A 24,145-nucleotide genomic window follows, 5' to 3' on the forward strand; every position below is an offset into this window, starting at 1 on the left:
GGACTGTATGTTCCTGGAGGTCCAGGTGCAGAAGCAGCTGACTGGCTGACTAGAAAGGAAGGCCCTATGCCAGAAATGTATGAAGGGGTCTGGTGGAAGTGCTGCAGTTGAGGTCCCTGCAAGGGAAGGAGCTGATTTCTGGGAAGACTGGTGTTGCCCGCAAACATGCCTACTAGCAGTTTCTCCCAGATGAACTTATCAGCCCTTTCTTTCTGCCAGAGCTGCTGGACAATCTGCCTTCTGTTAAATCCAGACAAAAGGGACCCCTCAATCAAGGCCAGCCCACTGCCTCAGGCAGACCTGCAGGCCTAGCATTTGGACCAGGAGCCTCCACCCTCAGCCAGCACTGACCCCTGCCCCTCTCCACTGGGCCCTGGGGAGGATCAGTAGCAGGAGCCTCCTTCCCCCTTGAAGTCTGAGGCTGGGCACTGGCCCTTGGCCCTTGGTTCCTTGGGAATATGCCGGAATGAAAAAGGCCTGGAAGCCTAGGACCAGAAGAAAGTTTGGTCCATGTAGGTGTCTGCTGGATTTCACCTGAGCTAGAACCAAGGACCTACCTTAAACCACATCAGCACCAAGTAAGCACTGGGACATTTGCTTTGGGCCTTGTACAAGGCTTAGACCCTTGGGGATAACTGCCAACCAAGAAGGGAGGCAGGCTGCATCCCCTGATTCCTTCTTTTCCAAACAGAAATTGAGCCTTTATTATGTGCATGCTGTTAGGTGATCGTTGCAATGTGGGATCAAGCAGGTGCACATATCTGGCCTCAAGGGCTCATACTCTAGTGGGGAAGACAAACCGCAATCTGATAATCTTCCTGAAGCCTCTAGCTGGGGGTCTAATTGGAGGGTGGAGGAAGCACTGGAGGCTATATGGCCAGGAGAGTTGAGGGTTGACTTTCATGCCTAAATAGCCTCATTCTTGGCCTCTTGATCAGTTTTCCCTGAGCCCATACCACATGGGCCCTTTGGGCAACTGTTCTTGGGTGTGCCCTGGGCCTCACTCTTGGCTGTGCTCTCCAACTGGCAGTGAACACCAAGCCTGATCTAGGATGGACTAGGCACTGCTGGAGTTCCAGAATAGCTCCCAAGGGTGAGTCACTGGGGACCTTGTGCTGAGCCCTAGGGTGAACTGTGGGAGCCCCGAGAGAGGAAAGGTTTCAATTCTCAAGACTATAGGGAGTAATGGCCTTGACTTTACAGCCCCCACCCAACCTAGGGGCCCATGAAGACTGTCCACCTCTCTCTATGGGCTCCATGGCGGCTGGTTAGGCCCTAAGAGGCTGGCCATCCAGGCCTCTTGCCTTCTAGGGCCTGAAGGAACAGGGGGTTGGGGGAACACCAACTCCAGACAAAAAAGAAGAAGCTAGCAATGAGAGCCAGAGCTCACATCTGTTCTGGCCTTGTGGGGAGAGCTGCCAAGGCTGGAGGGCTGGGGAAGGGGGAGAACATTGGGGCCAGCCTGGGACCACAGCATCTCCAAGTGAGTTCCAAACCTGGAGAGGCAGGGACTGGAAGGATTTGGCTGTAAGGGCTTCAGGCAAACTCTGGTTGTTGCTCCCCTCCTCCTAGGACTAGGAAGGGCCTATCCCACCTTTTGGCACCAGCTGGTTGAGGTAGAGACCTTCCCATGGCCAGAGCTCTGGGGGAGCTTGGGTATGGGGTGATGGGACCCTGGAGGCCAGAGTGAGGCCTGGTGCCTCATCTAGCAAGACCAGTGCCAAAAATGAAGAAGGGGAGTTACTCTAGTATCCATGGATGGTCATTGAGGACTAAAGAGCAGCTAGCAGTTTCTGTGTAGACGGTAGGAGGGATGAGGCCTGTACTCACTGCTGTCTTTGTTTTGGGAAAACATATATATATATATAAAATTATACAGTCAGACACTAAAATACCCAGCAGAACCTAGGGCTGCAAAGCAGTGTCTGGTGTGCGTTTGTGGTGGCAGGGAAACTCTGCAAACTGAAGGAGTGAATGGAAAGAATGTATTTTGTTTAGAAACCCAAATAATTTTCTACATTTTTAACCTTTTGTTTTGTTTTAACACCTTTATTGGAGTATAATTGCTTTACAATGGTGTGTTAGCTTCTGCTTTATAACAAAGTGAATCATCTATACATATATCCCCATATCTCCTCCCTCTTGTGTCTCCCTCCCACCCTCCCTATCCCACCCCTCTAGGTGGTCACAAAGCACCGAGCTGATCTCCCTGTGCTGCATTTTTAGCCTATTTGAAGCAGAAGAATTTTAGAACTGGATTTGAAAGGCCATAAAATTTTTAGTTTTAACATCCAAGGTATAATTTGGGGCTTTTTTCCTGGTTTTTACTTCTTTTTCTGGTCTGTGTGAATGAAGTTTGGAGCCTAAGCATTTAAGTATAACGCATCACAAACAAGTATGTGTGTTTGAGAGATGAGGCATTCCTTTTTGCTCTCTTTGAAATTTGCTTCTTCTAGTCCTTCCTAAGGAGGGGGAGAAAGCAGGGGAGACCCAGGGCTGTCCGGATTCCGGGAGGAACCCCTGGCAGGCAGCAGCCCGTTCTGTGTTCAGAATGTACTCGTTGACAAGAGTGCGGGCCTGGAATTCCAGCCTGGCCACAGGCCCAGGAGGGAATGGACACATCCTGCATAGGGTTTGGGGAACAGAGCCCACCACGAGTCCCATGCCCATACCTGTCCAGTAACTGTCGGGGGTCTTTGAGATAGTGGGCCTAGGTAAGCCCTGGGGAGTGAGAGCATTTTTAGGACCCTCCCCTTGTAGGGAGACAGACCTCAGCAGTAACTCCCTGCCCTTTACTCCCCCAACTCCCTGAAAGAATGCGGGCCTCCAGTGAGTGACCAGCGCCAGCAGGTCAGAGCTATTTCTGGCGGCTGAGGAGGCACCGGATTCCGGGTGTTCAGGGCAGGAGGAGGGGACGAGGGTCAGGCCTGAGGCGCTTCCCGGACACCCCCGCCTGCTGGGGGCTAAGCCCCCGGAGAGGGGCAGGCTTCCTGCCCTTCCAGCCCTCGGCCCCCGCCTCAGTTTCCTCATCAGTATAAGAGTCGGGCAACGGGGCCATCATCCTTCGCAATTTGGAGGACGCTTCCTGATTGTTTTCTTGTCTTAAAATTACCTGATTTGCGTTCGACAGAAATCAGGAGGGCGGAAGGCAGTCTATGGGTGGCCAGTTGTGGCCGGGCCAGTTATCGGGCCTGACCACCCGGGTAGGTTGGATGCCTCTCACGGGCCCACATGCCTGAGGTTGGGCGGGGCGCCCCTCCCCCACTCCCCGTCCTGAGCTCTCCGGGTAACCCGGACGGGCCGGGGCGTGTCGCGGGTACGGACCTGGCCCGCCGCGGGCGGGATTTCCAGGATGGGGCGTGTCTTTTCAGACGGGGGCGCGGCGGGCCAATAAGCAGAGGGGCGCGGGGGGCGGGGCCTGTGCGCGGGTGCGGCGCGCTGCGGGGCGGCCGACGCAGGCAGAAGCGGGCGTCGCGGGGACTGCCGGTCGGCGCCGCGCGGAGCTGGCAGCGGGATTGGCTGCGGCACTCGCGTGTCAGGAGGTTGCTAGGCTTCGGTCGCGCGCCCCGCCCTCGCGCTCCCTCACCGCCCGGTACGTGCTCGCGCCGAGGCTGCGGTGCGGCGCTAGAGGTCCTCGGGCTTGGCGGCGGCGGCGGGAGCTTCGCGCCGAGTCCCCGGGGAGCGGGGCGGCGTCTCGCGGGCGGGAAGAGCGAGCACCTGCCGCGGCCCGCCCGTCGGCGCTCGGTGAGTGCGCCGCGCGTCCACTGCCGCCGAGCCTGGCAGCCCAGGCCCCCATTTCTGTCGCTGGCCCAGCCTTCCGAGGAACACCTGCTGCTGCTCTCGCTGTTTGGCCCGGGGCGGGGACACGGTCGCGGACGTCCTTGCGGGTGAGGCGGCGACGCGGCCCGGCTAGAACCGCCCCTTGCTCTCGGCTCCTCAGGCGAAGGCTGGGGGCGTCCGGCCCCGGGCTGCGCGCCGCGTCGGTGGGCCAGGCCTCAGCCCGGGCCGCGCTCCAGGGAACGCGCGGCGGTCGCGGGCGTGTGCGGCCTGCGGACTGTCTCCCGGGCTTCCTCAGAGGGTCGCGCGGCCCAGTTTGGCCAGAGCTCGAGGATGGGGCATTGAGCCCCTCAGGAGGCGCCGCAGCCGCTATATCCTGAGCCGCTCAGAGCCTTGGGGTCACCCCTTCACACACATACACACTTGGGCTTCTTTGGTGTTTGGAAAACCATATTCACCCGCGGGTATATCTGGAAAATGTCTCCAGAGAAAATGCTCTCTCGGTTTAGAATCCTTCTGCCGTAAATTCCGAGTTAATTTCATACGAACTCAACCACTAATTTAAAATGCATGTTTTAATTCTGTGACTTGAGAAGCTCTTAGATTTGTAAAGTTACTTCAGAATTAGTTTTAATGGTGATCATGAAGTTTTGCCTTGGTGAGAGCTACAGCCTGGGACAGCACGGTTTTAGCCTAGAGTTCTAACTTAAGAGCCCGGCCTGCTGTTTCCCTAAATAAGCGAGTAGACGTGATTCCTGGCATGGAAGCTAAACTCTGCAGGGAGGGTGGTGTTTATAGGACATAAGTCCAGATAAAGAGTTGGATGTGCTACCAGGTGTTTTGGAGTTTGGTGTAGATGGGATGTTGTAACTTTATCAGGTGGTTCTATGCTCAGCGTTCAGAGACATAATTTTGGGATGTCCTCTTTTAGAAAAAGAATTGAACATTGGAGGCATAGTTTGAATATGGAGAAGTTGAATTGAACTTCGTTTGCCTTGGAGCCAAGTAATAAGAGCTCCTGGCCTACATGCTTAAAGGAGGCTGAGGAGCCATTTCTTGGAGGAGTGAGATTTGAGGAGGGAGTTGGATGCATGGTATGAGCCTGTTTAAGGCCTGTGGGATACTGTAAGAAAGTAGGAGTAAGCATTACTATATAGGCAACAAACATCTGGTTGGAACATGAAGGCTTGTGTTGTTACGTGCCTCTGTTGAAAGAGGCAGAGAGCCAGTCTTTACTGCTCTGAAAAATTGATTTAGCAAAATACATTCATTTATTTAACAAATATTTGGCTTCACTGCTTACCAAATTCTGTGGTAGGTCCAGGGGACCCAAGAGACTGGTTCTGCCCTTAAGGAACTCAGGTTCGTGGACAGTGGGGGATGGGGAACCTATGATTGATAGTGTCTGTCCACTAAGTGTGCTCAGATGGTGCTTGGGAGCCTGAGGAGAAAGGGAATTCCTGAGCTGAGGCTTGCAGGGCCAGCAGAAATTAGCTGGGGGACAGCAAGGTCTGGACACAGGGAACCACATGTATATGAGTGCCTAAAGTAGCACATGTGAGTCCTCCAGCATGACAGGTGGGAGCCCCAGGCCTTTCTTGTTGTGCTTAGTAGTTCAGACTTCATACTCAAGGTGCAGGAGTCTGGGAATGCTTTTCCTTAGTTGAGTGGCATAGTCCAGACCCATGTTTAGAAAGATCTTGTTGGTGGCCACATAGGTCGTGGCAGGGAGGGGATGGGAAAAGGACCTCTGGCTCTGAGGTTGGCTCTTAGAGGAGAGATGAGGGAGAAGGAGCCAGCTCAAAAGACTGGCTGAAAAGTTTGAGCAAAGGGAATACCAGGCTGTGATGGGGGAGGAGACTGCATTCAGGAATGTGTGGGCCAGAATATTTAGCATGACCAAAGCTTTAAACCACGTCTTCTGCAGGTTTGCTAGTGCCTCTTAAACATTGAATATGGTGGGATTTGGAGGGACCCTGGGGCCACTTAAACTGGGATTATTTAGAAAAGGAGAAGCATGGCATTTATTTGTTAAAAACCTTTAACAACCTTATTTCTCACTTGAACTGGGGGCATTGCGTTTCCTCTTGGGCAGGGCTGGTATATTAACCCCTGAGAGTAGATATGTGTTCATCCCTGTTGAGGCAGATGGGAGCATGTTCAGTCCTTTACCTCACAGTTGTTCCACCCTTCCCTGTGCTCTGGGCCAGTGACACGATGGATCTACATCAGCCACAGTCGAGGGCCTTCTGTGTTTCTGCTCTACATGCACCATTGCTAATGCTTATGAGAATCCTTTATAGTGGCTTAGCAAACTGAGTCATAGATGAAGGAATGTTCCCAAGGTCACACAACTGTCATGTGGCAGAATTAGGATATGAACCCAGGCTGAACATTTGGCTGTACCCATCTGTGTTTCTGTTGTATCAGGCTAATAATGGTGGCCTCAGCTGGGTCCTTCTCTGGCAAAGACCAAGCCCAGGTGTCTGGTGGTGGGCAGAATGCCAGGACGATATGGGAAGGTGATCCGTGATCCCATGTGGAACTCCAGGAACATGTTGTGAGGGACCATTTTTCAGAAACCTAGGGTTTGTCAGAGCCTTCTTGAGGCCTGTGCTGGTTGCTCTGGGTACCATGCTGAAGTAAGCCAAGGAACTTGGGTCCTAGGCTGGAGAGGGCAGACTTTAGGGAAGAACTGCATTGGGCTAGACCTTCAAGAACGGTTAGTGGTTTGATTGGTGAAGGAGTGGTGGCAACAAGGTCACAATTTTGTGGAAGAAGAAATGAGCAGAGGAGAGGGGTGGGAGGGAGAAGACTGGGCACTTTTTTTTTTGTATGTTCTGGAACGTTGGGTTGCAGTCAGAATGCCACGTGGAGGAGTTTGGTGTTATGTAAGGACAGGAAACCTTGAAGATCTTGGAGCACAGCTGTGATGGGATCAGCTCTGTGTTTTAAGAAGTGAGCCCTCACTGTGAATGTTGAGGCTGGGCTGGACCAGAGGCAAGTTGGTTACTGCTGTGGTCCAGTGGGGGAGACACTGGATCTGAACAAGAACAGTGGTCAGCAGAGGAGTGGAGAGAGATAAAGAAGGTTCAAGATGAGCCAGTTCAGCAGATGTTAGGGACCTGAATGGTTCTGGTACCAGCAGGGGTCTACCACTGAGTGGAAGAGGCAGGAGGTTGACAGTGAAAAGATGAGGATGTAAGGCTGCATCAGCCAAGCACTGGTGAGGACTTGAGAAACTCCAAATAAAGAGGGGCCCCTAGAGAATTCCCCAGTGGTCCAGTGGTTAAGACTGCGCTTTCATTGCGGAGGGCTGGGTTTAATCCCTGGTCGGGGAACTAAGATCCCACAAGTTGAGTGGTGTGGCCAAAAAAAAAAAAAACAAAAAAGAGGGGCCCCCTAGACTGCAGGAATGGGAATGGGGGAAGGCTTGAGTCTTTGTGGCAGGCAGGTAAGATGGCAAGGAAGAAGTGAACTTATGAAAGAGAAAGCATGATTTGTTGACCCACTTGGTAGGTAGAGGAATAGTTTGAATTAAAATGTCTATAGTTTTGGATACTCAGAATCATGGTGGGTGTAATGTAGCTTTATTTTTTAATATTTATTTATTTATTTGGCTGCGTTGAGTCTTAGTTGCGGCACGGGGGATCTTTGTTGCAGCATGTGGGATCTTTTCGTTGCGGTGCACGGGCTCTTCATTGCAGTGCTCGGGCTTCTCTCTAGTTGTGGCACATGGGCTCTAGAGTGTGGGCTTAGTTGTCTGCCCTGGGATCGAACCTGCATCCCTTGCATTGGTAGGCGGATTCTTAACCACTGGGCTGGTCACCAGGGAAGTCCCCCGTAATGTAGCTTTAGACTGGATTCAGTTAAAGAATGGCCACTGGCTCACAGATTTGACCTGTGCAAGGCAAACTGAAGGTGGCCCGTGATGGTGTGAAGTTAGAGCCCCTATACCTGTGCTTGCTTTTTTAAGTTGGGTTTTTTGGGGTGTTTTTTTGGTCATAGCCTTCTTGATAAGAGGCACATAACTAGCCTAGTGGAATTGCAAGTGTTGACAGATACATTTTGTGGATGGGCAAGAATAAGAGTGAAGTCTCATGAGTTTTTTTCCTAGCCAGTATAGGAAGTCAGCAATGAGAAGTTTGATTCAATATTCCAGGTTCTGGGGTACATTGTTTAGATTTGAGCCACTACAGAGTATGACTGCTTGGAGGCTGGAGTCTTCCAGAGTATCAAAGGAGAAAGAAATGGTGGTGTGAACGTCGAAGGGGACTCAGATGGGGTGTAGAGTATTGAACCTTAAGGGAACTCAAAATGAGAATACAGGTAGTATGGTCTTCAGTGTGTCCTGTATATTGGTCAAGGATTTCTCCCTCCTTTTCTGGATTAAGTGTTCTCCCTCCTCCATGTTAAAGAGTGTTTCTGTGCCTTTGCCAGTGTTATTGTGGCGAGCAGGGGCTACTCTTCATTGCGGTGCGCACGCTTCTCGTTGCGGTGGCTTCTCTTGTTGCGGACTAGACGTGCAGGCTTCAGTAGTTGTAGCACGTGGGCTCAGTAGTTGTGGCTTGCGGGCTCAGTAGTTGTGGCTCATGGGCTGTAGAGCATAGGCTCAGTAGTTGTGGCACACGGGCTTAGTTGCTCCGCGGCATGTGGGATCTTCCTGAATGAGGGCTTGAACCCGTGTCCCTTGCATTGGCAGGCGGATTCTTAACCACTGCGCCACCAGGGAAGCTCCTGTGCTGTTGCTTCTTAAGCCCCCATCTTTCTCTGCTTTTCCTGTGTTGACACTTCAGTTCTGGAGTAAGGTGATGGTGGTTTTGAATATACAACTGATTGATCTGGTCATTTCCCAGTAGGTCTTTGTGTGCGCATGCCTCTGGGTATTGATTTAAAGCAGTCTTCCTGTGAGTTGCATAACCTGCTTTGCCTTTTGACAGTCCCTCTTCACCCTGATCATTAGTCAGTAATACTGCTCAGATAGCAATTTCTATAAATAGGATTTTAGAGTAGTTTACAAAATTACACCAGCTAGAGTGCTTAATTTAGCCTTAATGAATAGGGTTTCCTATTTTCCTGTTTCTTAGGTTTGATAGCTAAGCATTTTCTTAGCCTTGCTCTGGGTCCAGGGTGGAAGGATGGATGGGATGCTGTGGTACAATATCATGAACAGAGCGTGTCTAAATTGGTGAAACTGTTGTGTGTTATCTGTTGGAGTGAAGTAAATCTGAATGAAACTTTTGCCGTATGTTGACTTAATTTATATTTTAAAAATAGGATTCTAGTGGGAATAATCAACTGAATATAAAAAATCAGTTTTTAAAAAAAATTTTGGGGCTTCCCTGGTGGCGCAGTGCTTGAGAGTCCTCCTGCCGATGCAGGGGACACGGGTTCGTGCCCCGGTCCGGGAAGATCCCCCATGCCCCGGAGAGGCTGGGCCCGTGAGCCATGGCTGCTGAGCCTGCGCGTCCGTAGCCTGTGCTCCACAACGGGAGAGGCCACAACAGTGAGAGGCCCGCGTACCGCAAAAAAAAAAAAAAAAAGAAATTTTGGCGGTGCCAGGTCTTAGTTGCAGCATGCGGACTTCTTAGTTGTGGCATGCGGGCTTCCTAGTTGCGGAATGTGGACTCTTGGTTGCGGCACGCATGCGGGATCTAGTTCCCTGACCAGGGATTGCACCCGGGCCCCCTGCATTGGGAGCACAGAGTCTTACCCACTGGACCACCAGAGAAGTCCCTAAAAAATCACTTTTATGACAATGCCTTTGTCCTATACATCATGGGGTACATTTACTAGTGTTGAGGTTTTGCTTCTCAGTTATACCTTCTTGAGTTAATTAATTTTGAAAATACCACTGTCTAAATTTTAGACATTGGAATTAATTTTATATTTTTGAAGCTGTTTATAATTTTTGGTCCTGGATTGACTCTACAGAATACATTTCGTTTTCATTTTCTTTATTACCCTTTGACAATAAAGGGTGACTGATTGGTGGTGTGGGCGGGAGACTGAGTGGCATTCCCCACTTCCTTTGGAGGTGGTCATTGTGGTGTATGTAATTCTATTTCGGTTGTGGGCTTTCACCAATATTGGTTCCTTCTTTTCCTGTAGGGCCTCTGTTCTCCAGGAAGATAAGGCTTTTTTTTTTTTTTTTTGGCTGTGCTGCACAGCATGCAGGATCTTAGGTTCCCCAACCAGGGATCAAACCTGTGTCCCCTGCAGTGGAAGCACAGAGTCTAAACCACTGGACCGCCAGGGAAGTCCCCCCAAGATAAGGCTTTTATAGCACTAGAAGGTGAGGTAAGGTACTCGAAAAGGGAGATTTCTGTGAAAGAAAGATGGTGGATAATCACGTACTTGGCAAAATGATCACGGAATTTTAAGACACTATAGTGGGGGAAAAGCTGTATTAAATAATACATATATTTAAAATAAGAAATGTGGAAGAAAAAAGTAGAAAGGAAGGGAAAAATCCCTTGTCCCCCAACTGTATTCTTTCTTTAAATAGGAAATGCTAACACATGGTTCAAACTCAAAAAGTTCAAAAGGATTGGACAGGGGAAAGAAATCTTTCTTCCACCCACCCCCTAAGTCCCTGCTTCCCCTCCCTAGGAGCAGCCGATATCCCTTGATTCCTGGGTGTCCTCCAGAGATGGCCCTTGGGCAACACTTTTACTGAGTTTAGGTTAGAGTATAAATTTAATTTTTAATCTTGTTTTTGCCCTCCCAGCATTATAGCATGATCATTGTTCTATAAATATAACGTTTTTGGTTTTTTTTGTTTGTTTTTGTTTTTTTTTTTTTGTGGTACGCGGGCCTCTCACTGCTTTGGCCTCTCCCGTTGCGGAGCACAGGCTCCGGACGCACAGGCTCAGCGGCCATGGCTCACAAACCTAGCCGCTCCACGGCATGTGGGATCTTCCCGGACCGGGGCATGAACCCGTGTCCCCTGCATCGGCCGGCAGACTCTCAACCGCTGTGCCACAAGGGAAGCCCAATATAACATTTTTGATGGTTAACCTGTCCCCAGTTCTTACGTGGTTGTTAATCTTACTTTGGTTATAATAGATAATGTTGCAGTTAACATCTTTGTGCATAAAGTTTTTTTAGAATCTTTTTATTACTGCAATATTAAATATAAAACTTTTGAAAAAAGTGCAGTGTGACTTACAGTTTTGGAGGAGCACATCTATAACATCAAGTAAGGCAGGTTTTTATTGATTTTCATTTTTAAGCACTGTGTACATTTTCCCCAGTTCCTTTTCTGTGACTTGCATGGGTATGCAATTTTTATAGTCACGTAGAGGCCTAGACTCGATATTCTCTGCCATTGGGGGTATGTGTAGCCACAGATTCATTCTTCCTGAGGCAGTCACAGCCCTTGGACACCCTAAGTATAGGGGAGTGTGCCAGTTGAGGGGAGCTTAAGGATGAGTGAAACATTTGAAAGGATGTGTCATACTCAGGGAAAGAGAGGCCGGTGCCCAGCTTGGTCTGTTTTGGCATTTGCTCTTCATTTCTATGAATGTTAAGTTTTTATGTATGGAGTATGGGAATCGACAGACAAGAAGCACTGCTTACAAAGTTCTTTCTAATATGTATTGAAACGGATTCGTGGAATTGGAAGATGCTTGTTTTGGCAAATGTTATGGTTGTCTCTGTTTTTCCTCTCACTGTACTGGGAACATTTACTCTAGGAATTCCAGGGGTTGATATGGGATTACTTAAGAAGATTCCCAAGGCTGTCTATGACAGAAGTGAACCAGCTCTGCCTTGGTTTTCATAAATGCCTCTTTTAATTAGCTTAGTTGTTCTCCAGGGCTGGGTTGATTCTCTAACCAGTTTTTGCCAAGAAAAATGATAAAGTTAATAATGGAATTGCAAATACTGGTTCCTTTTTATTTGGCTGTTAATCAGCACCCCGGTATACCATCCATTTTCTGGGCCCTTATTATACTATGAAATGCTTTTATAAAACATGCATCTCTCATCACTGTAAATGTCTTGTGTATACTCCTGCTTGGGCTGGTAGATTGTCTTTGCATCAGATCTGCCCTGACCTCAGGGAGCCTTGCTTACTGGCTTTTTTTGGCCTTGCCGTGCGGCATGTGGGATCTTAGTTCCCTGACCAGGGATCGAACCCCTGCCCCCTGCATTGGAAGCATGGTGTCTTAACCACTGGACTGCCAGAGAAGTCTCTTGCTTACTGGATTTTTTAATGGTGGAGACCAGCCTGATGAGTAGCCCTTGAACAGGGGTGGATTCTGAGTCTTGTGGAAAACGAGGAAGTGTAGCGAACTTTGCTTTATCTGTTATGTTAAGCATACCTGAATAAGCGTCTTATATTTTTAGACTTTTGAGCAATATTGTGAAGATTGAATTGCCTGAGGAGAGAAATTTGGTAAGAGGAGACTAGAAGAGAAGCTCTTTAATAAAGATCTAAAAATAGAATTCACTAAAGTCACAAATAGATAACATTAGGATTCCTGTCTCCTTTCCTTCTCTGGATTGTGCTACCAGCTGTTGCTTCTGCTTACCTGGAAGAGATCACAATATTTTGTCAGAAGGGTCAATAGTATAGACTTAAAAAAAATATATATTTTGTTTATTTGGCTGCATTGGGTCTTCATTGTGGCATGTGGGGGTCTTTTGTTACGGTGAGCGGGCTTCTATCTAGTTGTGGCGCTCGGGCACCAGAGTGCACAGGCTTAGTTGTCCCACAGCACGTGGGGATCTTAGTTCCCCGACCAGGGATCGAACCGGGTCCCCTACTTAGAAGGCGGATTCTTTTTTCTTTTTTTCTTTTTTTTTTGCGGTACGCGGGTCTCTCACTGTTGTGGCCTCTCCCCTTGCACAAGCACAGGCTCCGGATGCGCAGGCTCAGCGGCCATGGCTCACGGGCCCAGCTGCTCCGCGGCATGTGGGATCCTCCTGGACCGGGGCACGAACCCGCGTCCCCTGCATCGGCAGGCAGACTCTTAACCACTGCGCCACCAGGGAAGCCCAGAAGGCGGATTCTTAACCACCGGACCACCAGGGAAGTCCCAATAGTATAGACTTAACATACTGTGTTTGCCAGTCTGAACATGTGCTTTTTCCAGTTTTAAAAGTAGTTTAAAAAGTGACTGGATTCCTTGGCACTGGGAAGAAATCTTTAGTAGGAAAAGTTGATTGTTCTGCTTGTAGCACCAGCCCTGGGCTGACGGGGGCTGTGGGGTCCCTTGTCCCCTCAATGCCCTGAGTGGTGGTGGTTTTTTTTTTTTCCTTCTGGTTGGGCACTGCTGCCCAGAGAGAGGACTCCTGTGTAGGTCATCTAATCCGCATGACTTAATCAGTTGGCACCTCAGGACTCCCTTCTGCTTTTTTAGGAGGGGCCCTTTTTGATTTGTGCAGCTGGATAGAAAAATGGCTGCTCAGGCTTTCTTCTTATGCAGGCCTCTGATACCCTGGGCTGCCTGTGCCCTTTCCCTCCATGTGAGGGGGTGAAGGAATGTCCTGGCCTCCCCTCTGCCCTCCTGCCATGAGCTTCCAGGGAGAATGGGGCCCATTGTGGGCTGTGCACAGCCCTCCGCTTAAGTGTCAGGCCTGCCATGGCCTCTCTGTTGGTCTGCTCTGGTTACAGGGTGCTGAGGGGCCAGAAGCCCAGCAAGCAGTCATTTCCTCACATGCTGCCCTGCTGTTCAGGAGTGTTCTGAGGGATGGTGCTTGTGCTTTGTTTGCTCCTGGGGCTGCCCTCTAAGTTTGTCAGTCTTGGTAAACATTCTTGTGGACCCCTTTGCAGGCCTGAGCTCACTCTTGCTGCAGATCTCAGGCCATATTTGGAGAGGCAGGCGTGCTGCTCCCAAGGGTGACTGAGTGCCAGGTCACAGGAGGCTGGGCAGTTCCTCCAGGCCACTGGGGAGGCCCAGTGTTCTGAATCCACTGGGAGGCATAGGATTAATCTATTTGTGAATGAAATTGGACTTCAAACTCTTGTTTTTCAAATTTATTTTGGCCTTCAATTATATCTCAATAAAGCCAAGGAAAAACTTATTTTGGCCTTAATCAACTGTAGAACTTGTTGAAGATGTGAAATGCCAGAATATGGCGTAGGGGAAGCCAGAGAGACTCAACTTTTTAAAAAACAGGTTTGTTCCGGATATGGGAGCTCTCTCCTGATATCAGACTGCCTTACCCATCAGACAGTTCTTCTCCTGACCCCAGGCAAGTGTGTCCCTGGAAAAAAAATGTATGAGATATTTTTGGTTTTGATGAGTGAACAGATAGAGGTCACTGGCTGTTTGTCTTTCGGGGGTGTTGACTTCAGATAAGGAGCCATATTTGTGATCAGCTGTTGTTTAGCAGGTTCCATGAAGGGTAGGTGAGTGAGTTGGTGGTGGTGGTAGCGGGGATGGAGGAGGCCTAGTCAGGCCTTTCTGGAATTGGCGAAGGGCTTTTCTACTTGAGGTCTGTATTGATTGCATGGAAGCCTGCTGAGAAATTTGCTCCTCTAAAACTCAGGTAGGTTGACTTTGGAATGGTCCTGGAAATTGTTCCTGATCATAGTAAAAAAAATTCCATTCTTTCCATGATGCTTCAATATGTACAATTTCTTTGTCTTCTGTGGAAGTGTCTTGTGAAAGGTGCAGCTGGCACTGGCACTGCCCTGGATGTTTGCCTTCCTCCTACCTTTTTTTCTTTCTTTTATTACAGGAAAAAAAAATTCTAGCCTATTTTAACCTGCTATCTGATCAGAGTGATACGTTTCCTTCTCTGTTTTAAGATGGGAGTGGCACTTGTTTTTATCAAATAAAGGAATAAAACATATTTGCCATGCTGAGATCACACTGCAAATGCCAGCACTTGTTATAAAATGGTATTGAGTTTTCTAAAGGAGAACTGTTCTTTCAGATAGTGCCTGGTCATGCTATGGTCTTTTGGGTCATGACTTCCCAAGAGGTGAGGTCTACCCACTGAACCCTTGCTTTTTGGCAAGACAGGCAAGATTTTTGGTACAAGTGTGACGAGGTTGGACAATGAAAACACTGACTACCCTCAGCAGTAGAAACTCGAGCCTGAGGAACGAACCTACCAGAGGTACTGAGTCCCTTGGAACCCTCCCATCCTGATGTGGCCTTAAGTAAGGCCCTTGACCTCTCTGCCTCAGCAAAATTGGGATAGAGTATCCTCCCCATAGGCCGCTGAGGAGGAAATAAAAGCTTCCTAGTAATATGCCCTACACCTCTCCATAATTGCTACTATTATTACACTTATCCTTTTTCTAGTGTAAACTGAGAGTCCGATATTTAATAAAGGCTGGACATATTTCTTAGGTTAAGTGATTGGTTCAGGGGTGTTTTTTTATTGTGGTTTATAATTACATACATAATAGATCATATTTTATATGTAGCAAGTAGAATCTTATTAAAAAAAAAAAAAGCCTTAGACGTGAGCCTATTGATACCTCTCAGAAAGCAGCTCTAGCTTGACTGCTTGCTCACCTGTGGAGCTTTTTTTTTTAATAAAATTTATTTATTTTTGGCTGCGTTGGGTCTTCGTTGCTGCACGGTTTTTCTCTAGTTGCAGTGAGCAGGGGCTACTCTTCGCTGTGGTGCGCGGGCTCCTTCTCATTTTGGTGACTTCTCTTGTTGCGGAGCACCGGCTCTAGGCGCGCACGCAGGCTCAGTAGTTGTGGTGCATGGGCTCAGTTGCTCCGTGGCATGTGCGATCTTCCCGGACCAGGGCTCGAACCCCTGTCCGCTGCATTGACAGGCAGATTCTTAACCACTGCGCCACCAGAGAAGCTGCCCACCTGTGGAGCTTTGAGTGCTGTGGTGTCTTATTGGGGTGCATCGTCCTGGAGGCACTGGCCCCATCAAGACGAATAAAGGACAAAAATAGTTTGAGGACCAAGGATTCTGTTAACTTTACAGTGCTGTTTATATTTTTAAGGAGTTTCTTTGGAAATTCTTTGTGTGCCCAGGTTTGTTTTCTTGAACCTCACTAGTGCAGTAGAAGGAGCATGGACTGGCAAGGTTGCTGCATGAGTTGAGTGCCTGGAAGTGTTTTGTTTCCTTTTTTAGTATAATGTTTATTTCTGTTTGAGTTATCAACAGCAGTGCGTGTCTGGTGTGAAAAGCCTTTGGTTTTCAAAGAGCTATACCTCTACTTATTTTTTCCCCACGTGACCATATGACTTCTTGCCTAGGTAGTTTATAATAGGTAACTTTGACTTTTCAGTCAACAGATGCATTTTAAGAGACTTGGAGCAAGTGAGTGCTCCTGGTTGAACGTTGGGCAACAGCAGATTCTGTACCTGGAACATGTAATTCAGCTGAGCTGTAGTGTTGGAACTCTTTAGAACAGAAATTTTAAGACTTTTTTGTTTGTTGTATAGGAGGATGAGCTCAGTCTGGAATGTCAGAACCTTACTCTGTAAAGTCAGCATCCTCCCTGGAAACCTGAAGTATTTTGGGTTTCCTTGACTCCTTGAGGGACAAATTGAGCATAGAGCTCCGGGGTGGGAGGAAGATAAGGGTACAGGCACCAGTGCCCAACTTCTGAGCAGAGGATAATTATCCTAAAGACAAAATTGGGGTTTCAGCCTCCAGATGATGAAGACGCCGGGTTTTATGAATCTGTGTTCAGGGGGAGCTGCCTGTGGGTTCCCACTGGAGAAGGCTCCAGGTGATTTCCAGATAGTGAAGGCATTTGGTCTCTGATCTTTGTTTTAGAGGCAGGTGAGGGTAAAGCTATTGGCTGTTATCAGATAAGAAAATGACATGATACCACCAGCGGGGAACTGAAAATCTCTAAAGGCTCACTCTAAATCCTCTGATAGGATAGAGGGGAAGCAGAGCCCACAGGCCTTCTTCCAGCCTGGGAGTAGTCCTGGGGCAGTGCAGGGCAGTGCAGAGGAGGCCACTGTGCCAGAGCTGATTCTCAGTACAAGAGAAGAAACCCTGCTGTGGAAGTTCCATTTCTACTGCAGTCACTGCAGACTCCTTGTCATTGTGGGGGGATTATTGACCTTGGCAGTTTTATTTCAGATTTGGATCTGGGGTGGAGAAAGCAGGATGCCCAGTGGTATACATAGTGATGTCCATGTTCCTTAGCTAGTCTGCTCTTGTAGGTTGTCTGAAGCACGGAAATATTACACCCATCAGAGATTATGGGTGGCTGGATTAAGATTGTTTGTATTTTGTATATATATTTTAAGTAGTGTATTTTGTGTCAGGTCCTTTACATGCATTAGCTTACCTAATGAATATATGTTTATAATTGGAAAAAGTTAAAGAAAAAAGGAATTTGATCTAGGAAGTGTTTAAGATGAAATATTAGCTGTTAAGCAGCCTTGCAAAGACAGGATAGCCCATGAACTATGGAGGGGACTGTCTTTTGGCACCCAGCAGGCAGGCCCTGTTGTCGCTGGGTTTCAGTTATTTGTTCATTCATTCAGCAGGTGGTTTTTCTTTTCTTTTTTTTTTTTTTTTTTCTGTACGTGGGCCTCTCACTGTTGTGGCCTCTCCCGTTGCGGAGCACAGGCTCCGGACGCGCAGGCTCAGCGGCCATGGCTCATGGGCCCAGCCACTCCGCGGCATGTGGGATCTTCCCGGACCGGGGCACGAACCCGTGTCCCCTGCATCGGCAGGCGGACTCTCAACCACTGTGCCACCAGGGAAGCCCTATTTTTTAACTTTTAAAAAACTTTACTAGTGTAAAATTAAACAAAAATGGAGAAAACAAGACCACCCTCCCCCCCCAAAAAAGTAGAGCTTAGTGAATTATAAGGTCATGAAATAGAACTTTATTGGTTCCACCAGAGGCTTCTCTGTGAGCCCCACCCCTGCCACAGCCCCCTCTCCTCTTCCTTCCCAAGGTGACCCCATCCTGTCTTTTTGTAGCCATTTTCTTACTTTTTTTTTTAACGGTTTTATCTCCCAAATGTGTATCCTTAGGCACTGCAGTTTAATTTTGTCCATTTTTTTTAAAGTTGTCATATCTTGTAAGTTTCTTTATCTGCATTTTCTCCCCTCTGTCCCTTTTCCTTGCAATTATCTGCTGAAGAACCTGGGCCCTTAGACCTGTGGAATCTCTCACAGTCCAGATTTAGCAGATTGTGTCCCAGGGTGCAGTTGAGCATGCTCTTCTCTGTATTTCCTGTGAATCAGCAGCTGGATCCAAAGGCTTGATCAGCCTCAGGTTTGGTCCCTTTGGCAAGGCTGAGGTGGTTTGGGTCTTTCCTCCAGAGTGCTGCTTTCCTTTTGTTCCATATTTTGCTCATAGCAGGTACCCATAGCACCACTTCTGTGGCAGGACAGTGGGGCCTGAGGAGAGGCTAGGCCCAGCTCAGCCTCTAAGTGGCTCTATGGTCCTTGTCAAACCAGTTTCCCCAGCACAGTGTGACAGGTGTTGGAAGAGGAAAAGCCTGGATGTGTTCTCTGGCCTAATTCACTGAGATGGGTTCACAGTGCTGTCCCCCTCTCAGGCTCTCCCTTCTTCCTTCACATTGCTCTTCTCCCCACATTCTCAGCTCCTCTGCCTTTCATTGTCTGTCCCTCATCTTGTCCCCTCTTCAGCTTTCCTCTCTTCCTTTCCCCTTTTGTTGATGGGGAAAAGGTTGTTTGAGACTTAGGGGAGGAATGCTTATCCTGCGTGATTGCTCACCATCTGGGAGACTGTAGAAGCCTTGGTTTACCCATCTGTAAAATGAAGGTGTAGCTCCTGATGACTTAAATGGTCTCCTCAAACTCTGCCTTATGAGCATTGTGTTTTACAAATTTTCTTTGTGTTTGAAAGCTATTTTAGAGGATTTTCCTGCTTCTCCATGTAGGCCACACAGCTCCAGTGGTAAGGAAATGGAGAAATGGATAGAGCTTAGAGAGCAGCCAGAATCTAGTCTTTCCCCATATCTGCACCATCAGACCAGGTAGGTTGGGTGGATAGTAGAAAGCTTTGTGGGCTGTGGTCATGGCCTCACCTGCTGGTCTCAAGCAGTCTCTGGGTACAGAGACTTGCCTTACAGAATTGGGAGGTATGTCAGCTACCAGTGTTGTCGCCTTGCTGGCTGGTAGCTGAAGATGTGAGCATGTGGAGGTCCAAGAGTGAGTGTTGAGAGTAGGCTCAGGCTCCAGGCCCAGGAACTCATCAGCTAGTTCTGGCTTTCTTGTCTGGAGGCCCCACCCCAGCTTACCCCAGAATTTGTGGGCAGCGTAAGCCGGTATCTGGTGTGAGGGCAACTATGTGCTCACATCAGAGAGCTGCTGCCTGGTCAACTATTGCTGTGAAGATCTGGAGGAAAAGGGCTCTGCTCATGGCTGGCCTATACCTTTGTATATAGTAAGCTCATTGCCCTTCAGATGGGAGCTGCCCCTGAGAAGAGATGTCATGTGATGTACCAGGATTTTTCTGGGCTTTCCCCAGTGCTGTGACACTTACCATGTGCCTGTGGAGTTTTTGTTGTGCTATTATTTCACACATTTAAAATTCCATTTATTTTTATACTTAAATAATTTTGAAGCCATGTAAATTCAGATTTTTGCATCCTGTATGTCCATCAAGGTTGCTTAGGCCTAAGGAAGTAGACCAGGTTTTGTTTTCTTGTTTTGAATCCAAGTTTTCTGAGGGTTGTCCTTTAGGGAGGAGAATGTAAGGAATTCCAGAGTTAGCGAGGTGTGGATTGTGCTAGTGGAAGGGCTGGAGAGGCTGCTGGGCACTGCTCAGGAGTTGCCTGAAGGAGTGGGTGTCAGCAACGGGCATGGCGGTGAGGAAAGCGCTGAATCTCCTGTGTAAGAGATCTGTATCACTACCTTTAAAAATTGCATTACTTGGAATTTGGTGAGGTCAAGACCACAACCAGAGCTAGTTGCTTAGGTGGTGAAGCAGGAGTTAAAGCTGTGTTTTCTGATGTTGGCTGCTCTGGTATTCTGTGGTGTTTGTGATCAGCTAAGAGTGAAGGTCCTTAGAGGGAGTCCTTGCTTTCACCTCAGGTGTGGGCAGGTGGCAGGCAGGTAGCAGGCCCCGATCAAAATTGTCCCAGGCCAGAGCTGAATTATCTCATTCTTTAGGCTTTGAAAATCTATTCTGTTATAGATGAAATTGTTTCACTGAATCTCCTGATAACTAGTAGTATTTGATTTTTTTTGGTCACTATTAAAAACAATTGAAGCAAGATTTACTTGTAGCAAAATGCATAAATGTACAGCTTGACAGTTTTAGGTATTATATATATCACTCAGATCAAGATACAGAAGATTTCCAGTAGGTTCTATTGTGCCTTTACCCAATCAGCATCTCCCTAAAGGTAACCACTTTTCTGACCTGTTCTTGAGCTTAGTTTTGCTACTCTTGACCTTTATGTAAGTGGAATGATAGAGAGTATGATATGTACTTTCATGTGCCTGTCTTTTCTTGCTGAATGTTAGGCCTGTGACATCTTTGTGGTTCTGTACAGCAGTTTGTTCTCTTTTGTTGTATAGTATTTCACATATGAATATACCACAATTTACTGCTTTTCCTCTTGGTGGACATTTGAGTTGTTTTTAATTTTTGACTATCATGAATAATACTGATATGAACCATTCTTGTCCATGGCTTCTGAGTATATATCTAAGAGTGAATTGCTGGATATACTTGATGTTTTAATTACTGGGAATTTTGTCTGTATGTCTCTGTTGTATTTTATTTTTGATCTTCTCGTTGTGGAGAATTTCAAGTACGCTCAAAGACAGAATAATACAACGAATCCCATGTACTTATCACCAGCCCCAACATCCATCACCTACTGGCAAGTCTTGCCCATTCACACTCCCAACTATTGTCCCTACCCCACCCCTCTGTTATTTTGAAGCAAATCTCAGACATCCTGTCATTTCATCCATCAGTAGTTTAGTGTGTATCTATAGAAGGTAATGTAACCACAGCAGCTGCTGAAGGGCTTCATGCTCCTATCTGATCCTGGTGTTCTTTACTAGGGGTTTGTATCATGGTGCTCATGGTAGGATGTGGTTCCCAGTTCCTGTTACTCCTCATCTTGCTGGAGTTGCCTATGTCCCTGGTTTTTCCAGGAAGTTTTTGAACCAGGAACCAGCATGGTATAGAGTTGGAGGGTCATCTTAGGACTTTGGAATGTCAGTCACTGTTGTGGGCACCACTTTCTGTTGGATTAATCGTTCATGTGTACAAGTTAGGCTGATCTGAGTGAAAGATGAGAGTGGACTGGTGAGTATTTTTGTGCTCAGACACACAACTGCCTGTTCCAGGTGGCTGCACTGTCCAGGGACAGATGGTTCTTCCCCCACTGCCCCAAGAGTCTGGAGGGTGTGACCTCCAGGATAGCCAGGCTCCAGCGTTCCTCTCAGACTCTGCCCCTCAGTTGAAAAACAATAGGCCTCAAACTTAGGTTTGGCAATATGATTTAGAAAAGGTTAATGTTTTTCAGAACAGTGAAGCTACAGTATGAAGATTAGACTTGGGAGCTCCAAAATACTCTCTAGCTTCCCTCTCCTGTTCTCCTTGGGCTCAGCACTTGTATTTGTGTTCCCACTGCACTGAGCCCAGAGTTGTTTAGAGTGGCCCCGGAAGGTACCCTGGTCCACAGGGCTGGTCCACAATAGGAGCAAAGAGCACCACAGATAACTTATTATTTGGAGTAATTAACCCTTAAATTTTCCGTAGCAATTTTCCTCTGAGGCAGTCAAGTTTGACTAGAAAAATATAGTGCCATGTTTTGATTCATTAGTCATCTGGATGCTCACCCTCCCATATTTTCATGCTGGCTAACTATGAAGTACCATTACTCCCAGCTTGAATTTATGATACCTGCTGCCCACTATGCCCATTAATCCAACAGTATGAGAGGGACAAACTGTCTCATGCTCTTTCACCCTGTCCCACACTCCTTTCTCTTCCATCTCATGTTATTAATGAAGGAGTTTAACAATAACAGTAACTCAATTTTAGTGAAAGTAAGAGAAAAGTCACTCATATCTTTAGGTTGGAATGTAAATTGAAGGGTATTTTGCCAATATCTAGCAATTCTAATATACATAACCTTTGACCCAGCAATTCCACATCTAGGATTTTATCCTCAGATTTCTTACCAGAAGAATGCAAGGCTGAGAGGGAGAGAGCACCCTTCAGAGCAAAATATGTAGGATACTTAGACAGGTATGTGCCACAAGCAGCAGGGGGTAGTGAGGAAGTGGATCCACCCACTGGGGCTGAGGTCTTCCAGTTCTAGTAAACTTTAAAAAGTAACAGTTATGAAGTATGTGATACCATTTGAACTTTGAGTGAAATAAAAAGAGATGTACTAGTTTATGTGTTTAGAGATACATTAAATGTGTCATTTGTGGAGAACTACTGAAGAAACCCAGCCTGCTTACCTGAAGGCCTGGGAGGGAAACCACCTTTTCACTTACGGCTTAGTGTATTATTGAAATTTGTTTTACCTCCTTGTGAATTATTTTTATTGCATTAAGTTCAAAGGACCAGACAGCTGATGGCATCATTGTGAGGCTTACTGTGTATCTTCTGAATCATGCCCGGGGATTGTTAATGGGGAATCTGATACTGGGAAACACTGATTTCAGCCTGCCCATATTTTGTGTTTAGCTCTGGGACCTCTGAACTTGGTGATGGTCTGGTTGGGGGTTTTTTCCTCCAGGAGGGAAGGCTCCTGGGAAGGAAAGATGAAACTATTTTTAATCTTGAGCAAACATAGCCCAATGTAGTAATTTCAGGCCCCAGTGTGACATTTTCTTCCATTATAATCCGAGTCACTTTTAAAGCAAAGTCCTTTTTTGTACATTTTGTGCTTGTAGTGTTTCTAGAGGGAAAAGCTTTTAAGATACCCCCTCCTTATAAAGGAGGGCTTGGGGTCCTGGTGGGCTATGTTTTGAATCATGAAGTCAGGGGCCTTGGTGCCTGGAATCTGGAACGCTAGTGGACAAAGTGCGAGGGTGTGAGGTAAGTGGTAGGATTAGGGTTACTTAGGCCATCACCGTTTACAGAACTCATCTGCTGACTTTGCCTCACAGCTGTTGATGAATATTGCTGCTTTGTCAGGGAAGAACTGAGGTTCTGAGACGAGAGGCCGACCATGCCCCACGTTCCTTTTTCTTAACACTTATTTTCTTTTCATTTCACACAGTTTATATTTTTGTAACTTAAAATTTTGTTATAACTTCAAACTTGCAGAAAAATTGCAAAAGTAGTACAAGAAACTCCTAAATACGCTTTACCTTGAGTTACCATTTGTTTACATTTTGCCTTGTTTTTGCTTTGTCATTCTGTTTCTTTTCACTCTGTACTTTTTTTCCCTGAACCATCTATGAGTGATTGGCAAACATCATGCCCCTTTACTCCTAAATACCTAATTGTGTATTTCCTAAGAATAAGAATATTCTCTTACATAATGACAATACCTCTGTCAATATGAGGGAAATTTAATATTGGTTTAATATCTAATCTACATTCCATACTCAGATTCCTCAGTTGTCCTAATAACACCTTTGATAGCCCCATGTGAGTAGGCACAAGTTGCTGGTTTGTCTTGATGATCAGTCCTGGTTGAGGAGGTACCTGACAGTTTTTTCCTCCTTAAAGTTGCTATTTTTCCCTTTGCAATTAATAAGTAATTTATGGTAGGACACTACGTAAATATCCTGTTCCTTATCAAACTTTGACCCTCTACTTTCAGCATGCAGTGATGCTTCTAAGACCATCATTCCTTCTGAATTAGTTGTCATCTTAATCAAAGAAGAGCTTTCTCACCTCCTTCACTTGTTTATTCAGTTTTGTTTATATTAGTTCACATTGATAACTTATTCAATGTGATATAGCCCATTCTTGTCATTATTCATTTTGATGCCCAGATTGTCCCAGGTTTGGCCAGTGGGAGCCCCTTTAGGCTGGCTCCTGTTCTTTTGACATGCCTCCATCATTGTTTGAGCACTTCCTGACTTTCTAGTGCAAGAAGATGTTCCAGGTTCCTTTCCCCAGCCTGGCATCAGCCCTTTCCACAAGGAGCCTTGGTTTCTTTTAGTTGAAGTGGCATTTAGTAACCAGGATATGGATGCATGGTACACATTTTTATTTACTAAAGTCTTATAAAATAAATCTAATTTTGTATTCAGTTACTTAATCATGTTGCAGTTGAATAAAGGAGTTTCATGACTTAAATAAAGGAGATCCAGTTCTTGACTTTTGTTATAAGTCGGACAAGTAAACACACGATATAAGCAGACTAAGATGGACTTTAGCAACAAAATAAAAGAAGGTCTTGCCTGCTAAAAAAGAATTTATTTCTGCTTAACTGTTACAGAAATTACCAAAACCACTGAGCTAATTTCTGAAGAGGAAGGATATGCCTCAATATTGATGCCAG

At 46.9% G+C, this 24,145-nt stretch overlaps 1 protein-coding gene across 3 annotated transcripts in view; it reads left to right on the forward strand.

The window, feature by feature from the left end:
- The first annotated feature begins 3,445 nt into the window (after nt 1-3,445).
- The window catches only part of DAG1 (dystroglycan 1), a 62,912-nt gene continuing 42,212 nt past the window's right edge, over nt 3,446-24,145 (forward strand). The window contains exon 1 of one of the 3 annotated variants that reach the window (XM_022573137.2): nt 3,446-3,592. The gene's annotated coding sequence lies outside the window, so the exon portion shown is untranslated. Of the gene's footprint in view, nt 3,593-3,626; nt 3,745-3,785; nt 3,888-24,145 lie in introns of those variants that run through there. The other 2 variants (XM_022573135.2, XM_022573136.2) reach the window with 2 other exon arrangements.

The sequence above is a fragment of the Delphinapterus leucas genome, chromosome 10 (assembly GCF_059928025.1).
Source record: "Delphinapterus leucas isolate spDelLeu-1000000601 "Yukka" chromosome 10, BTC_Dleu_Yukka2, whole genome shotgun sequence".
NCBI classification, from domain to species: domain Eukaryota; kingdom Metazoa; phylum Chordata; class Mammalia; order Artiodactyla; family Monodontidae; genus Delphinapterus; species Delphinapterus leucas.